The following is a 16,842-nucleotide window of genomic DNA, read 5'->3' on the forward strand; positions in this document are numbered from 1 at the left end:
GTGCAATAGGCCACTATGAGCAATGGTGGGCTCCTCATCACCGATGGGGAAGATCTTCAAATGGAGACTGACTGATGACTTGTAAGGGATTTTGCAGTGGAGATTCCTGTTTAAGTACATGGTAAATTAAGTGACGTCTTCATTTCTGGGATTCTGAGTTACTTAAAAATTCTTGGTACAGATCACTATGGGGAAAAGATTCCTTTATCATTCAGAAATAGGTTAACACAAAATTCTATACAATGATTGTTGGCCCTTGTCTTTCCCTGCAAATTATAGTTTCCTTACTTGGCTAAAAGAAAAAAAAAAGAACTTGACCTTTTTGGTGTGGTTTTTTTTTTGACATTTTCTAGAAGTATAAGCAATCCCTTTGTCATTTTTCTATTTTCAGAGTATGAGAATGTAGAAATATAATACTGTATGAGATGAAGGAGGAATGTGTCAGTTAAACAACTTAAGAGGTTATCAGATGCCTGGCTTTTAGCAGAATTCAATTCAGCATTTCAATAGTCATTTATTAAACACCCACTATGTGCATAGTGGGATGCTAGATATGGGGAGAGATACAAAGTTTAGATAAGTTCTTATGCCTGTGAAGCTTGCAATATAGTAGGGGAGATATGACTCATACGAAAACAACTACAATACAAAATAATATATAAAAAGAAATGAAAGGGATAAATGAAAGGGGGGAAGGGCATTACTTAAGAAACCAAGAAAAGCTTTCTAGAGGAAGAGATATTTGAGTTGTTTTACAGAATAGGTAAGGGTTCAAAGGTAAATGAAGTGGGAGGGGGGAGGGCATTCCAGGCACAGAGTGAGTGAAATCAGGGCCACAGGAAAGTGAGCAGATATTTGGGGAATAGGCAGTAGTACATTGTGGCTAAAGCAGAATAGTACATGGAGGGGAGAAACACAATAGAAGGCTGAAAAGGCTGAGTAGTACCAGATTGTGGAGGGCCTTGATTACTTAGTTGGCAGTAGGGAGCCAGTGAAGTATTTGAGCAAAAGAGTGACATGCCTAAGGAAGAACAGTGCAAGCAGTGTGAAAGATGACAGCCAAAGGGGAGTTTATAGAGATAAAGACCTGCGCACATCACATCCTCTGAGGAAAGACAGCAAGGGGCTCAGCAGGAGACTTCCGTGTGCCCCAGAGCAGCTTCCCCTGGTGCCTCCTGCTGCACTAACTACAGCCTTAGATGAGAAGAGGAGGCCGATGTTCTTCTGACTGCCCACCTTCCATCCCCTGCTGCCTGGGTCCTCCAAGGAAGTGCAGCAAGAAGCCGGGCTGGGCCAACCTGATTCTGTGCCAGCACGAGCTAACTCTCATCTGGTCTCCCAAACTTGACAAAGTTTGCTCCCCTGGTGCAAAGAGAAGCCTTTGACCTCAGGCCTTATATCTGCTACTGCACTTGTACCTTGAGGGAAGAGGAAGAGGAAAGTTGGTGGGGAATGGGGCTTCCTTCTTCTATTTGGCAGGTCCAACGTTCGTCTCCTGCTGCGATGTTTCCTGCCCATTCTCCAGCCTTCAGAAAGAAGAAGAGTGAAATGGGGCTGGTGATCTGACAGTGAGCCTTCTATCTTTTGCTGCACTTGTCTCCATCTTCCTTTGAAGAGAAGAGTATTGAATCTACTCAGTGATGAACGTTCTCACATCTAGTCATACTCTACACATGCCGGTGATTCTGAACCCATCGAGGTCATCATCCAAACCCCATTCCCCATTCTCCACCACCTGATTCCTTAGGCCCACCCCTCAACCCTCCCAACCCCAAAATTCAACCGAACACTGTCTTCTGGAATGCCTGTTCCCTAGGTAACAAATGTCCCTTTGTCCTACGTCTTTCCTTCTCCCTCTCCTTCCATCTTCTAGCTATTACTGAAATGTGCCTTTCCTCTGATGACACAGCCTCCCTGGCCACTCTTTCCAATACTAGCTGCACCTTCACTCATTCTCCTCAGCTTACTGGTTGAATCCAGGAGAGTCAGAATACTACTTGCTCCCTATCATCTCTGCCAGGTTCTCTCCCTATCTGCATCATTCAGTAACTTCTCCTCCTTTGAGGTTCATACTATTCATCTCTAACACCCAGTAAAAATCCTAGTAGCTGTTGTCTACAGACCCCCCAGGTCACTTCTCCCCTCCCCCAATTCCTGCCTTTGGACTAGGGGACTTCAACATCCGTATTGATCCTCCCTCAAACACCCTAACCATTCTGTTCCTCCACCTACTCACTTCTCATGACCTCCACCCCACCTCAACCACACACAAAGATGGTCATACTCTTGATCTTGCCATCACCCACAAGCGTACCACCTTCATGTTCCAAAATTCTGAAATTTCTTTATCCAACCAAAATCTATTATTTTTCCACCTCTCCCTTTGCCTTTCATTATAGAAGCCTACTCTTGGGCCACACTATGACCTCCAATCCTTTGACCCCTCAATTCTCTCCCAGGCTATCTCCCCTTCACTAACTACTCTCTCCTTTTCTCCCCATATGGACCCCTTTGGAGAACGAATTCAACTCTCCACTGCCCTCCTGTTGAGTCCCTAGCTCCTTTATCATTTTGTCAATTGCCCTGCCAAGTCTCAGCCTTCACTTCTATACACGTGCTGCTGAGTAAAGGTAGAGAAAATCACGCAGTTGTTCTGGTTTATGTTACACAATCTCAAATGGGCCCTTGCCACTGCTCGATACTCCTCCTATACCTACCTCATCAATTCAATATCCCACTCTCCACAGTGGCTCTTCCAAACCTTTTTCATCCCTCCCCAGATATCTCATGGCTCTACCTTTCCCCCCCTCCACCCCAAATCTTCTCAGCTGAGAACCTGCCTCATATTTTACAGAAAAAATTGAGGCCATTTTCCACGAACTCCCTCTTCTCCCCTCTTCCTCATCTCCCATCATTCAGATGCGTACTGCCACTCTCTCCTCCTTCACCTGTGTCTGACATGATGAGGTGTCCTTACTCTTTACCAAGGCTAAGTCCCTAGCTGCTCAAGAGATCCCATTCTATCATATCTCTTCCAGCAGATTGTCTCCCCTACCTTTCCCACTCTGTCACTAGTTTTCAATTTCTCCCTGTTTCCTGGCTCATTCCCTACTGCCTGCAAACATGCACATGTCTCCCTGTTCTCAAAAAAACCCCACTTGATCATTCCAGCCCTGCTAACTATCATTTCTTTATCTCTTCTGCTCTTTTTGACTAAACTGCTTTAAAAGGTCATCCGTAAGAGGTGTTTCCACATTTTTTCTTCTCATTCTTTTCTTAGCCCTTTACAATCTGACTTCTGACCTCATTATTCCACTGAAACTGACTTCTGACCTCATTATTCCACTGAAACTGCTCTCTCCAAAGTTGCCAATGATGTCTTAGTTGCTAAATCCAAGGGCCATTTCTTAGTCCTCATCCTCCTTGACCTCTCTGCAGTCTTTAACTCTGTTGATCACTCTCTCCTCCTTGATACTCTCTTCTCTCTAGGTTTTCAGGACGCCACTCTCTCCTGGTTCTCCTACCCACCCAACTGCACCTTCTCAGGCTTGGTTTGCTGGATCTTCGTCTAGATCATACCCTCTAAATGTAGGTGTTCCACTGAGTTCTGTCCTGAGCTCCCTTCTCTTCTCCCTGTATACTACTTTGTACTCTATACTACTTTAGTTGTTGATCTCATCAGCTCCTATGGATTTAAGGACCATTTCTATGCTAATGATTCTCAGATCTACCTGTCCTGCCCTAGCCTCTCAGCTCATCTCTAGTCTTACATTTTCAACTGCCTGTTAGGCATTTTGAACTGGAGGTCCAGTAGACATCTTAAACTCAACATGTCCAAAACTGAATTCATTCTCTTTCCCTCTAAACCTTCCCCCAATCCTACTTCTCACCTTCTCCCCTTATATTCGTTCTCTTGCCAAGGCCTGTCAATTCCATCTTCTCAACATCTCTCAAATACATCCCCTTTTTGCCTCTGACATTGCCACCACTCTAGTGCAGGCCCTCATCACCTCACATCTGGACCATTGCAGTAGCCTGCTGGTGGGTCTGCCCAAGTCGAATCTTTCCCTGCTGCAATTTCTCCTCTATTTAGCCACCAAAGTGATTTTCCTAAAGCACAGGTCTGAACGTGTCCATCCCACCCCTTCCCCCCAGTCAATAAACTCCATTGGCTCCCTGTCACCTCCAGGGTCAAATACAAAATCCTACATCTGGCATTCAAAAGCCCTTCGTAACCTAGCCTCCCATCCCCCAAATTTCCCCCTTCTTACACCTTACTCCTTGCCACGTGCTCTTCAACCATTGATGACAGCCTCCTCGCTGTTCCACAAGTGAGACACTCCATCTTTTGGCCGCCTCATCTTCTCTAGCTGCCCCTCATGCTTACTGGCTTCCCTGGCTTCTGTTTATTCCCAACTGAAATCCCACCTTCTACAGGAAGCCTTTACCAACAATATTTTTTTTTCATTCTAGTGCTTTCTTCTTTTAATTCTTTCTTCTTTATCCTGTATGTAGCTTGTCTGTACATCATTGTTTGCTTGTAGCTTCCTCTATTAGATTGTGGGCTCCTTGAGGACAGGTACTATCTTTTGCCTCTTTTTGTATCCTCAGCTTTTAGCACAGTTACTGACACACAGTAGGCACTTAATGAATGTTTATTGGCTGACTGACTAAATGTCCTCATTTCTGTTTGTCAGAAGCCTTACCTTCAAGGTTCAACTCAGGTGCCACCTCTTCCATGAAGCCTTTCCTGATCACCCCAGTTTTTAGTGTTATGCTCTTCGTTGATTATCTTATATTATACTCATCTGGGTAGATGCTATGTCCTTCCCCTCCCCCATCTAAATGGGAAGGAGCCAGTAGAGAGGGAGAGATTGAAGATTCATGAGAAAGAGGATGATTGCTTGAGAGGGATCTTAGAAGAAGTGGTTGATAGAGAAACACTTCCACTATTCTTTGTCTTTTGTTGACCCATTCTTGGAGTATCTATCATATTTCACCTTTACTGTTTTACCTGGATTTTTTCCTTGCCCCTCAAAATTCCTTTATTTTCAAACCCTTTTGATCAGTTTGCTGTGACTATTGCCAAAGACCGCTTTTTCTCAATCCCCCAAAATGTTGCCCATCCTAATCAAGATACACTTTATTCTGGCATCTTAAGCCACAGTGCAGAAAAACCAATTTTCATCTTTGACACCACCTATATATCCATCCTTTCAGTTCCCATATTCTCCTTCCTCTTCTAAAGTTTCAGCCTTTTAGTAGATGAGATCAGAACATCACCTGTGCCCCTACATCCTTGACTCTCTTACTCAGAACTTAAAAGTCACCAGAGTTACAATCTCAGTTTCTTCTAGCAAAATCTTCTATTCCCATATGGATTAGCATAATTGGAGAGATATCTATGGGTTTGATGAGTAGTGGTCTTGTCAGGCCTTCTTCATTGAAAGAATCTTAGAACTAAAAGGGACCTTAAAGTTAATCTAGTCCAGTATCCCTCTGATATTTTCTACAATATTCTTGACATATGACCACACAATTTTTCTTGTAATTCAGTTCAATTTAGCTGACATTTTTTCAAATTCCTATTTTGCACAAGGCAAGAGGCAGTGTGGTATAGTGGATAGAGATCTGACTGGAGACTTAGGACAAACCTCAGTTAAAGCCTCTTATATACATTTATTGCCTGTGTGACCATGGGCATACCCTTTGATTTCTCAGTTCTCCCAGGAAACTCTATGCTGTAAATTGCAGAACAGTTACTGATCTGCATTGATAGAGAGAATTTCTTTACTGTTCTCTGCATGGATAAAATCATAGGCCTAAATGGGGAAAAAAAAAACAGGTTTAAGACACTCCTTATTTCACAAGGAACCCTACTCAATCTTACTGTAGAGTGGGCCATAAATTTAGAACTGAAGGGGATCCTAGAAGTCATCTATTCCCTTCCCCTCATTTTACAGATGAGGAAACTGAGACTTTGAGATGTTAAATGACTTGTCCAAGGTCACACAGCTGGTAAACAGCAGAGTAGTATTTGAACCTAGTTGCTCTGATGTTTTTCTTTATATGGAGTTAAAATTCACATCCCTGTATTTTCCATCTATTTGTCTTAATTCTATCCTTAGCAATGACAGAGGCTGTTTATTACATTTTCCATCATTTGAATCTTTCAGATATTTGAAAATAGCTTTACACCCCTCATCCCACCCTCCCCCCCATATTCTTATCTCTAAGCTATAAATAGTGTAACTAGCAGATAGTTCTGTAAGGCAGGGTCTGACTTATAGATAAGAGAATAGCTGTGACCCTTTGGAATTGGGGGGAGGTGGTTCCCAGGGAGTGGCCACCCTTCCCAGAACCCTTAGCATTCCTCTCACCAGGTGGCTGGGAGAGGTGGAGGGGTGTCCAGGGGGAGGGGAAGAGGGAGACCTTCTCTTGGTCCGTGACTGAACTCTGCCAGTCACGCTGCAGGACCCAAACTTCGCAGAAAGGCTAGCCACCTTAAGCCACCTAAATCTTGTATGTGCACAGGAGTCAATGGTCCTGAGTTACGTGGTTCATCTACATCCGCTGCTTAGGAGCTAGTAAGAATCGTTCTCTTTCACTCACCTCAGCTTCCCCGGAGGACCAGGAAAATGATTCCTTTTCCTGCTATCCCCAACAGTCAGCCCCTGGAGGGCCTTCATCTCTGTAGTCATCTAGGTGCCACAAAGCTATTCATTGGCTTCTTCCTTTGCAATCCTCCCTGTGGGCAGTTAATGTTCAGATGTTTATCACAGAGAAGTTGCGAATAAACCAATCAGCAGTGGAAATTGTTTAAACAAACTGAGAAAATCATGTAGGAATGCCTACTTCATTTGGGAAAGGAGGAGGGAGTTCAACTTTCATAGTCCTTTTCCCTTATCTCAAAAGGAGTGACAATAACCAGCAGCTTCAGTTCCAGCAATTTCCCTTCAGAGGTTTTTGTTTTTTTTCTTCCCCTAGACGAGCAAGGGTTGGTTGGGCCTCTGGAGCCAACTGTGTCTGCAATACCCAGACTCCAGTTACTGAACTCCGATAACAAATTTCTGGAAGGCCTCCTCTGTCTGTCTGTCTGTCTGTCTGTGCCTCTCTTTCTTTCTCTCCCCTCCCCTACCCGTCCAATGCCCATCATTGCGTCACTGCCTCTGCCAGCCCCTTCTGTCTCAGTGACTCTGCCTCAGCCTCCTCCCAAACCAGGGTGTCTGAGCGCAGACTCTAGCAGACTCTCTCCTGTACGAAGAAGAGACGCAATGCTTCTGCCCAGGATTATGTTTCCCTGAAGCCACAAGGATTTCAGAGAGAGTCTGAGTAACCAGTTGGAATTAGGATCATAGACCTGACACTGAAAGGAACCTCGGACACCATAAAGTCCAACCCTTTTGTTTCTCACAGGAGGAAATTATGCCTCATGGAAGAAGTGAAATGATTGTCCAAGGTTATTCGGGTAGTAAGAGTCATATATGAATTCGAACCCAAGTCTTATGACTTCAGTAGTAGTTTTCTTTCCACTGTACCATGATGTCAGATTCATGAAACTCTGCTTCAAGTGATGTTGTTTTCTTCATCCTCCTTTGAATGGCTATAGTTTTTCAATATTCCTCTTATAACGAACACACTATGCCTTTGTGGGTCCATTCAGTGCAGAATACTCATGAGATCGGTTATTCAGTCAGCAAGCATTTATTAAGTGTTTACTGTATGTGCTAAGCTCTGGGGATACAAAGAAAAGCAAAAACAGCTCCTGACCTTAAGTAGCTTACATTCTAATAGGAAAGCCAGTATGTAAATAACCAGGAACATACAAGATATATTCTGAGTAGGTGGGAGGTGTCCTGAGCAGGGAAGGACCCAGGGAAGAGCTCCCTTACAAGGTAGGGTCATACATTCAGAACTCGAAGGGGCCTTATAGGACATGTAGTCAAATCCTCTCATTCTGCAGCTGAATAAACTGAGGCCTTAACTGAAGGTAAGTGACTTGTCCAAGGTAACAGGTAGCGAGTGGTAGAGTTGTTATTGTTGGTGGCGGCGGTCCTTTGTTCTTGAAGAGGACCGATGACATCACATGTGTGATGTCTTGACTTGCTCAAGATTTAAATAAAGCAGAGCTTTGCAAAGCCTTTAGACTCACTCTCTCCTCCAGAGTCATTGAAATCTGAAGGCAAGATAGATGCAGTGGATGACGTGGCATTTCTAAATTAAGGTCTCTCCCAGGCCTCAGCTTGTCTGAGGCATCACCCATTCAATGACAAAGGTCTAGGTAAAAATTGAAACAAAAGATGGCCTAATTTTCCATCTCAAAAATATCAGTCTGAGAGGAGAAAATCCCCTGGGCAGAACAGAAAACAATTACTATATACACTCATTCTAAGCTCTTAAATCCTGAACAGTGAGCTATAGTAGAGCTATGATTTGAACCTGGACCTCTGACTCCCAGCTTTTTTTTTTTAAACCACTTCACACTTGTTTCTGAATATTATGTGTCTATTACAACCTTCTGGACATTGCATTTGCTTTTGACAGCACTTCTAATCAAGTGGGGATTCTTGAGATTTGCAGGATTCTAGACAGTTGACGTTTTGCCGTATTAAGATATATTTTATCAACAACAATAATAATAGCTAGCTCATATATAGCACTTTAAAGTTTGCAAGGCACTTTACATGGGTCATCTCTTTTAATCCTCACAATAGCTCTGTGAGATAGATGTTATTATTATCCCATTTTACAGATTTCTGCAGATTTTTTTTACAGATGATTATACCATATAGACTCTTAATAAATAGTTTTTGATTGATATGCCAATTCAAAAAATCAGCACAACAAAAATGGTTGGTGCTTTATTATTGGGACAACAGAATTAGTTCTTACACATGTTAAAAAGAATTGTTTTCACATGCAACTGGGAAATAAGAAATACAGGAAACGGGTTAGAGAAATCTATCCTGCCCTACAGGAAAATAGAAGGGGGAGGGGATAAGAGAAGGAGGGAGAGATAGAAGGGAGGGCAGATTAGAGGAAGGGGTATACAGAATGCGTGTCATCTTGGGGTGGGGAGAGGGATGAGATGGGGAGAAAATTTGGAACTCAAAATCTTGTGGAAGTGAATGTTGAAAACTAAAAATATATTAATTAATTAAAAAAAGAATTAGTTCCAACGAAATTGGAGTTTCTGATCTCAAAATACTTCTGTTCGTGGGTATTTCCTCCAACAAAACAGACCCCTACCTAATATCTTGTAAACAGCTGTTGTGAGTGGCTCTGATTCTTGGGTAATAGCATGTTTCAGGCCTGGACTTGAAACCTTCTCAGCTTGGTAAAAGCAGCCAGAGCTTGCTCTCCATTGGCACAGTCTTGAAAGAACACGGGGTCATTTCCAAACAACCAGAAAGCATCGCAGTAGAACTTTAGTGGAAGATATCAGAATACACTGGGAAAAATACTAGTCTTTGAGGCGGAACCCTCATTTCCTTCATCCCCTGATAATAAATCATGAAAGCATTCCAGATATTTTGCAACTTATTTCCGCCCTTAGGTCAGATATCTAAAGTAGTGTAGTAGTAAAGTAGTTCAGCAATTATGGAGCAGTGATATAATTTCAGAGACCTTGTCCTGGGGCCCTCCCTCTCCCTCTTTCCATCAACCAAAGTTTCTCCTTCTATCAGACTTAAGTGGCTACCTATGTGTTATCTCATTTGATTCTGACAACAATCCCATGACAGAGGTTTGGTAGGTATTATTCGCCCCCTTTTAATAGATGAGGAATTTCAGAAGGGTTAAATGATTTGTCCAGGGGTCTATAGCTCATAAGTGGCAGAGCAAGGACTCAGAGCCCAGGAATACGGATTCCAAATACAGTACTTTTCCCCCATTCTCCATTCATGGGGCTTCTCCTAGTTTAGAGTCTAACTACAGTGAACAATTTGATTTGCAAACTTAACTGCATACAGGGAGGTTGGACCAAGGGGAAAATAAGAATCTGTTATGGCTCACTTAGCAAGGAAATGAGCTGTTTAAGCAAAAAGAACTTCCAGTATTTTTCCTTTTATATTGATGCGTAATATTTTATTCTTCTATTAAAATAGTTCTACCTTGAACTTAGGGGAAAATACTTTGTTATTTATCTTTGTTGCATTAAATGAATGCTGTTTATTCCATATGGCAGTAGAAAGGGTTTGAAACATGTTAAGTACTTTTTAAAACTACTCTCCTCTACCTTGGCAGATAGCAAGCAAATATGCCAAAGGATATTGGTATCACCATAGTGAACAAAGAGTTCCCATAGTGTTGCTCAGGGATATTAATGTGAAGGGTAGATGAAAAATGCTGTAGTTTTAAGAGCCAAACAAATCTATTTCTCTCTGTTTGCTTCCAAAGCACTTGTAGGTGTGCTCATAAATCCTCAGGAAAAGAACATTTGGTCAAAGTCCCAGCATGCCTCCCTTATAGAGCAAATTTTTGAGTACTGTATAAAATGCCCTTTCATCCATTTTACTGGGGTTGTACACTACCAGGGGGACTGCTTCTTTCCTTCTGTAGCCTCTATTTCCCTCTTGTTATTGTTCAGCAGTGGCCGGCTCTTTGTGACCTTGTGGACCATAGTACACCAATACTGCCCTTGGTGGGTTTTTGGTAGAGATACTAGAGTGGTTTGCCATTTTCTTCTCTAATGGATTTAGACAAACAAAGAATAAGTGACTTGCCCAAGGTCACACAGCTAGTAAGTGTCTGAGGTCAAATTTTAATTCAGGTCTTTGTGACTCCAGGCTCTATACTCTATCCACTGAACCACCCAGCTGCCTCCATTTCCCTCTTAACTCCCTTTTGTTGTTTACCACTGTATACAGGTCAGCCATCATACATTCTTCAAACCTGGACAATACCATGATGCCCCAGACCTCCTCTTCACCTTGTCCCAGAGCAGATACCTTCCCCTACCAGACCCACCCCAGCCCTTCGACCCCCTTTCAGATACCTTTTATACGTTTTCTTGTCCCCATTAGAATGTAAACTTGTTGGCAGACACTTTCTTTTCATTTGTATTTGTAACCCCAGCAGCACTTGGCACAGTGCCTGGCATATAGTAAATGCCTAATAAATGCTCTACCTACATATATATATGTGTGTGTATATATATGTATGTATGTATATATATATACACACACATATATATATATCTGTCTATCACCCTCTTCTCTCTGATACTATCTTCTTACATTTTTATGATGAATCTAATTGACCATTCCTCTGTCTTCTTTGCTGAATCTTCCCTCAAATCATTCCTACTGACAGTGTCACTCAAGGCTCTGTCCTTGGCCGTCTTCTCTTCTCCCTCAATGCTATTTTGCTTGGTGATCTCATCAGCTTGCATCAATTCAATTGTCATTTCTGATTATCCTCAGACCTGCTTTCCCAGTCCTAACCTCTCCCCCTTCTTCCAGTCTTACATTTCCATCTTGAACTAGCTGTCTGATAGACATCTTGACCTAGTGTGTACAAAACAGAACTCATTATCTTCACCCTTAAGCCCTCCCCCTTTTCTACCTGTCCTATTACTGTGGAGGACACCACCATCCTCCCAGTCACCCAAGCTCACAACCTAGGTGTCATCTTCACCTTCTCCCTTCTTCTCTCTCTCCCATATCCAATCTGTTGCCATGACTTGTAGATTCTACCTTGGAAACATCTCTGATATGTGCTCTCTCCTCTTCTCTGACCCTGCTACCACTCTGATGGACCTTATAATGCCTAGGCAGGTTATGAAGACCAAACCAAGAAGCTGCTAAAACCAATAGAGGACTGTCTGAAGTCTCTCCCCACTTCAGTTCATCTTTCATTCAGTTCTTCCTAAAGTGCTGGTCTGACTATAGCAAGCTCTATTCAGTTTGCTTCAGAAGCTCCCTGTTCCCTCTGGGATCAAATATAAAATCTTCCGTTTGGTCTCCAAAGTCCTTCTTAACCCTACCCCCCTCTACCTTTCCAGCCTTCTTCCACCTTAAGACTTCCTCACCTTCACTTGGCTTCCTTGCTGTTCCTCCAATATAACACTCCAGCTTCTGGCTCCATGACTTTTCACTGCCTGTCTCCCATGCTTGGGATTCTTTCCCTCCTCATCTGCACCATAAGGTTTTCCTGGCTTCCTTCAAGTCCCAGCTAAAGTCCCCACTTGTGCAAGGAACCTTTCCATTCCCCTCTAATGCTAGTACCTTTTCTCTATTAATTATCTCTGGTTTCTGCTTAATACAGCTTGTTTGTACGCAGTTATTTTCATGTTGTCTCTTCTTTTAGATTGTGAGCTATTTGAGAGCAAGGACTGTCTTTTGCCTTTCTTTGTATCCCCAGAGCTTAGCACAATGCCTGGCACATGGGGGACACTTAATAAATGCTTGTTGACTTGTTTCCTTGGCTTGCCTATCTCAAGAAAGCTGGTGGTGAACTCATCCAGGTAGGTAATGGGGCATTTGCCTTTTTGTATTTTGGCATAACCTTCACTCTGAAGCACTTTCCTGGACGCTCATTCAGAAAAACTCCTTTACCCCCTCGTAATTCTGTCACATGACTTAACATCATGGAAATTTCCTAGTTTTCTTTGGAACTTGCTGAAACAAAACTGTAAAGAAGGCAAAATGTGTCTTACTGTGTCCCATTTTTGCCAGACAGCTGACACTGTTAAGATAATATCTTTTTTTGCATTGTCACTTATAGTTTTCAATCACATTCAGTACTTGGAATAATCTTGCATGACGAGCATCATATTCCTCACTTTCACACAAAGAAATGGAGTCTCAAAGAAGTAAAATGCATTGACCAAGATAACAGGGTTTATAAGTGACTAAGTCAGGACTTGAACCCAGGCCTACTGGAATTCTAAGCCAGTACACTGTCTATTATACCTATTCCACCCCTACCAATATTTAGCCAATAGACTAGGAGCAGTTCATTTTAATATTCTGCTGTCTGGCCTATAATATACTTTCCTCACAACAACCCTGACCTAGGTAGTGTAAGTATTGATTTAAAAAAAATTCTAATTATTACTATATTGTGTTTTAATAAATTTATACTACATTCATTTCTGACTATATCCTCAGCTTCCTCCTATCATGGAGTTATCCCTTGTAACCAAATATTTTTTAAAAAGGGGGGGGGGAAGCAGTTCAGCAAAACCTACCAGCATCTCAACTGTGCTTGACAATACATGCAGTGTTCCACACCAATATTCCCTCACCTCTGAAGTGAAGTGAGGGTGGTATATTTTCTTACTTTTTTCAGAGCCAAGCTCAGTCATCACAGTTATAATGCAAATATTCTAACCCTCATTTTGTGAATCTTCCAAAAAAGTCCTGCTCCAGAGCCTCATTGTGGCATAGAAGGGAAGCTGGGGTCTTGAAAACTATGTCACACCCCAAGGTAAATCTTGGCAGGTACTACTACCAAACTTGAAGGGCTTGGAATATGGACCTGGAGACAAAAATATATGCCCATTGCCTATGCTAAGATGGGAGAGGCTGAGTAGGAGTGAAAGGAGTCTTCAAATCAGCAGAACAGTAAGTAATTTTACAAAAAGGAAACTGAGGCTCAAAATCACTAAGTTACTTGCTCATGGTCAAACGTTTAATGAGTAACGGAAGAGAAGATTCGAACGTAGATCAGATCTAGTGCTCATTCCACTTGGCCATCTATTATTATTGGGATGGAGGCCAACCTTGTTCTCTGTCCCATTCTCTCAAAGCTGAGATGCTTTGCATTCTGAGGTGATGACTGTTGGCTCATCAAATAAGCTAGTGCATGCTAATCAAATCCCACCTTCTGCAAGAAGCCTTTGCCAGCCTGAATTACCTCTGAGATGACTTCCAATTTATCCTGTATATGTTTTCTTTGTACATAGTTATTTGTCTGTGCTTTCCACCATTGAAGTGTGAGTTCCTTGAGGGCAGAGGTTGTTTTTGCCTTTCTTTGTATCTCTCAGTGCTTAGCACTGTGCCTGGCAAATGTTTTGTTGTTCAGTAACTTCAGTCCCAGATGACTCTTTGTGACCTCTATTTGGGGTTCTTTTGGTGAAGATACTGGAGTGCCTTGCCGTTTCCTTCTTCAGTTCATTTTACAGGTGAGAAAACTGAGGTAAACAGGGTGAAGTGACTTGCCCAGGGTCACACAGCTAGTAAGTGTCTGAAGGGAGATTTGAACTCAGGAAGATGAGTCTGACTCCAAGCTAGGTACTCCGTCTGCTGTGCCACCTAGCTGCCCCACCTAGCACATAATGAGCACTTAATAGGTGCTTGCTGACTTAATGAGTACATAGGTTGAAAGGTGTTCATAGAAGTGGATTGGGCTCCCAGTGTCCTCCCCTTTCTATTTGTATTTTCATATGATTTCCATAAGATAAAACCTCTGCTTTTGTCTAAGATATCAATGATTTTGATTGCTATGAGGGGAAACTGAGCTGTCAAGCCAAAGAGGAAACTATTTTTCAGCAGGCAGGGTTGAATTACCTGAAAAAATGTCTAGGTCTACAGCCCCCCTAACAGTGAGGTTTGAGGGGGAACCACAAGGCCCTGTCACTCTGAAAACATCTTCCCTTTGGCTTAACAATAGGAAGAAAATGTTCCGAAAAACATTGTTTCTTTCAAAGTCCTACTAAGTGCTTTGAGCTCTTTGGAGCAGCGGTAGTCTAGAATCCTAAGCAATAAATGAAAATATTTTATGTTGTTTTGTGGATTAGTGCATGCTTGGTACATAGAGATGTGGACAGGCTGCACATTCACTGGCATGACCTTTTCTACCCCATGTATTTTCTTGTCTATCGAGATCAGTTGGGCAATCCCTGTCTGTAAGCAAGTTTCTTAAGAACTGGTTGGAGCCAGTCATCTTGGTAAGAGGAACCAATTATGAAACCACCCCTGGAGGATATTTACTTTTCGGTAGATTTTCAAGATGCACTAAAAGGCTCAGCCACTTGAAAATAAAAATGTTCCTCCCCTTCTGCTCTTATCTAGTTACCCCAAAGGCAGAGACCATTGGTTAGATGCAAAGGCCGAGGGTCTGGTAGAAACTATTTTGTGTTTCTTTCTTTGAAGCTGGTCTAATTTTTAAGTGGGTACTTTTGTAGCTGTCAAAGTGGGCCTACTATTTTCAGCTGGATCGACCCAATGTAACATCTATTATGTGAAAGACTAGGGGGTAGAGTGCAGGAGGGTTGGAGATAGTTACAGAAGACATAAGCCCTCAAGGACCATCAAATATTCAAGATCGAGAAAGGGCCTTAGGAAGAATCTTGTCCATTCTCCATACAGTTGAGAAGACTGTCAGATTGTCATAATCGAGCTTTTAATAGGACCAGAGGGTTGTGTGGCATTTGGACAATCAGAGTCAGCTGTTCAGGATAACCCCTTACGGTGACGTGTTTCTCCAAGCAGTTGTGTTAGGGTCAAGGGGCCTCTGCTCACATTAGGGGAGCTAAAGGTTGTTATCCAGCTATTGGTGTTTATTAGTTGATATCTACCATGGGCAAGACAGCTATGATAAGTAGTGACTCATGACAGCATATGCTTTTATAGGGTTTTTAGGTTTATAAAGACCTTTCCTTACAACAACCCTGTGTTTATAAATGACGTACAGAGAATCTGAGTGATTTACCTTGAGTCAGTGTCAAAGCTGGGACTGGGATTCAGGTCTGCCTTCAAGACTTCTCTTCACTATATATCACACTGGTCTAGGACCATACACAAATTGCTAAAATATAATGTCTGCTTCCAAGGAATTTGCAATGTTGTCAGGGAGAAGTGCACAAACAAAGAGGGAGAAATGTTTTGCTGCTAACAGAAGAGCATGATAAAGGCAGGGATGCAGAACAGAGAGCAAGAACTTTGCTGCCTTAGGTTGTTATCTGTTCGTTTTCAAAATTGTGTAGTCATCTATAACAGGGCTTTGATCTCTGTCCAGACCTTGGAGGTCCAAAAGACCTCATCCTAGCCTAGGGGCGCAGTGACTGGTTTTTGTTAGCTGGGTGTGGTGGCTATGACTTAAGATCTGTCTGCCAGTCCCACTCAGGGAGAGCTCCTAGTCACTGTAATAATTAACAAATAATAATAGTTTATTTTTATTGTTATTGTTTAGTTGTTTTTCAGTCGTGCCTGACTCTCTATGACCCCTTTTGGGGTTTTCTTGGCAGAGGTACTGGAGTGGTTTGCCATTTCCTTCTCCAGATCATTTTACAGATGAGGAAACTGAAGCAAACAGGGTAAAGTGACTTGCCCAAGGTCACACAACTAGTAAGTGTCTGAGGCTGGATTTGAACTCAGGTCTTCCTGACTCCGAGCCCTGCACTCTATCCACTGTAACTGCCCCCATAGTAATAGTTAGCATTTACATAATGCTTTAAGGTTTGCAAAGAGCTTTTCCAATATTATCTCCTTTTGCCCTTACGACAACCCTGAGAGGTAGCTGCTGTTATTACCACTATGTTGCAGATGAGGAAACTGAGGCAGCCAGAGTGACTTGGCCTGGGTCACACAGCTGGTAAGTGTCCAAGGTAGGATTTGAATTTAGGTCTTCCTGACTCCAAGTCTGGCCCTCTATCCACTGCCCCACCTAGTCACCTTTAAATGATAACAAATAGATTTCAGTGGTTGTCTAAGAAGAGATAACCCCAGAAGCTAGTAACAGAGAACCACAAAGGGTGGAGCATCTCTCAGCTGGGACTGTGAGACTAAAAGAAGAAAATGGGACCAGTGAGATGAGTTAGATCAGTGGTGCCCAAAAGAGCAGCAACACCCAACAGAAAGCAAGTCCCGTGAAAGCAGAATATGCCCTAGATGAGGG

General features: G+C 42.5%; 1 long non-coding RNA gene across 1 annotated transcript; it reads right to left on the reverse strand.

The window, feature by feature from the left end:
• Positions 1–487: 487 nt before the first annotated feature.
• LOC114044680 lies at positions 488–6,996 on the reverse strand. The gene is made up of 3 exons (XR_003569276.1): positions 6,856–6,996; positions 6,613–6,748; positions 488–1,607 (listed from the first exon to the last, which is right to left on the reverse strand). It is a non-coding gene; the product is annotated as an uncharacterized LOC114044680 (long non-coding RNA).
• Between the last annotated feature and the right edge of the window lie 9,846 nt (positions 6,997–16,842).

This window comes from Vombatus ursinus, unplaced genomic scaffold, assembly GCF_900497805.2.
Source record: "Vombatus ursinus unplaced genomic scaffold, bare-nosed wombat genome assembly UNPS02014774.1, whole genome shotgun sequence".
Lineage (NCBI taxonomy): Eukaryota > Metazoa > Chordata > Mammalia > Diprotodontia > Vombatidae > Vombatus > Vombatus ursinus.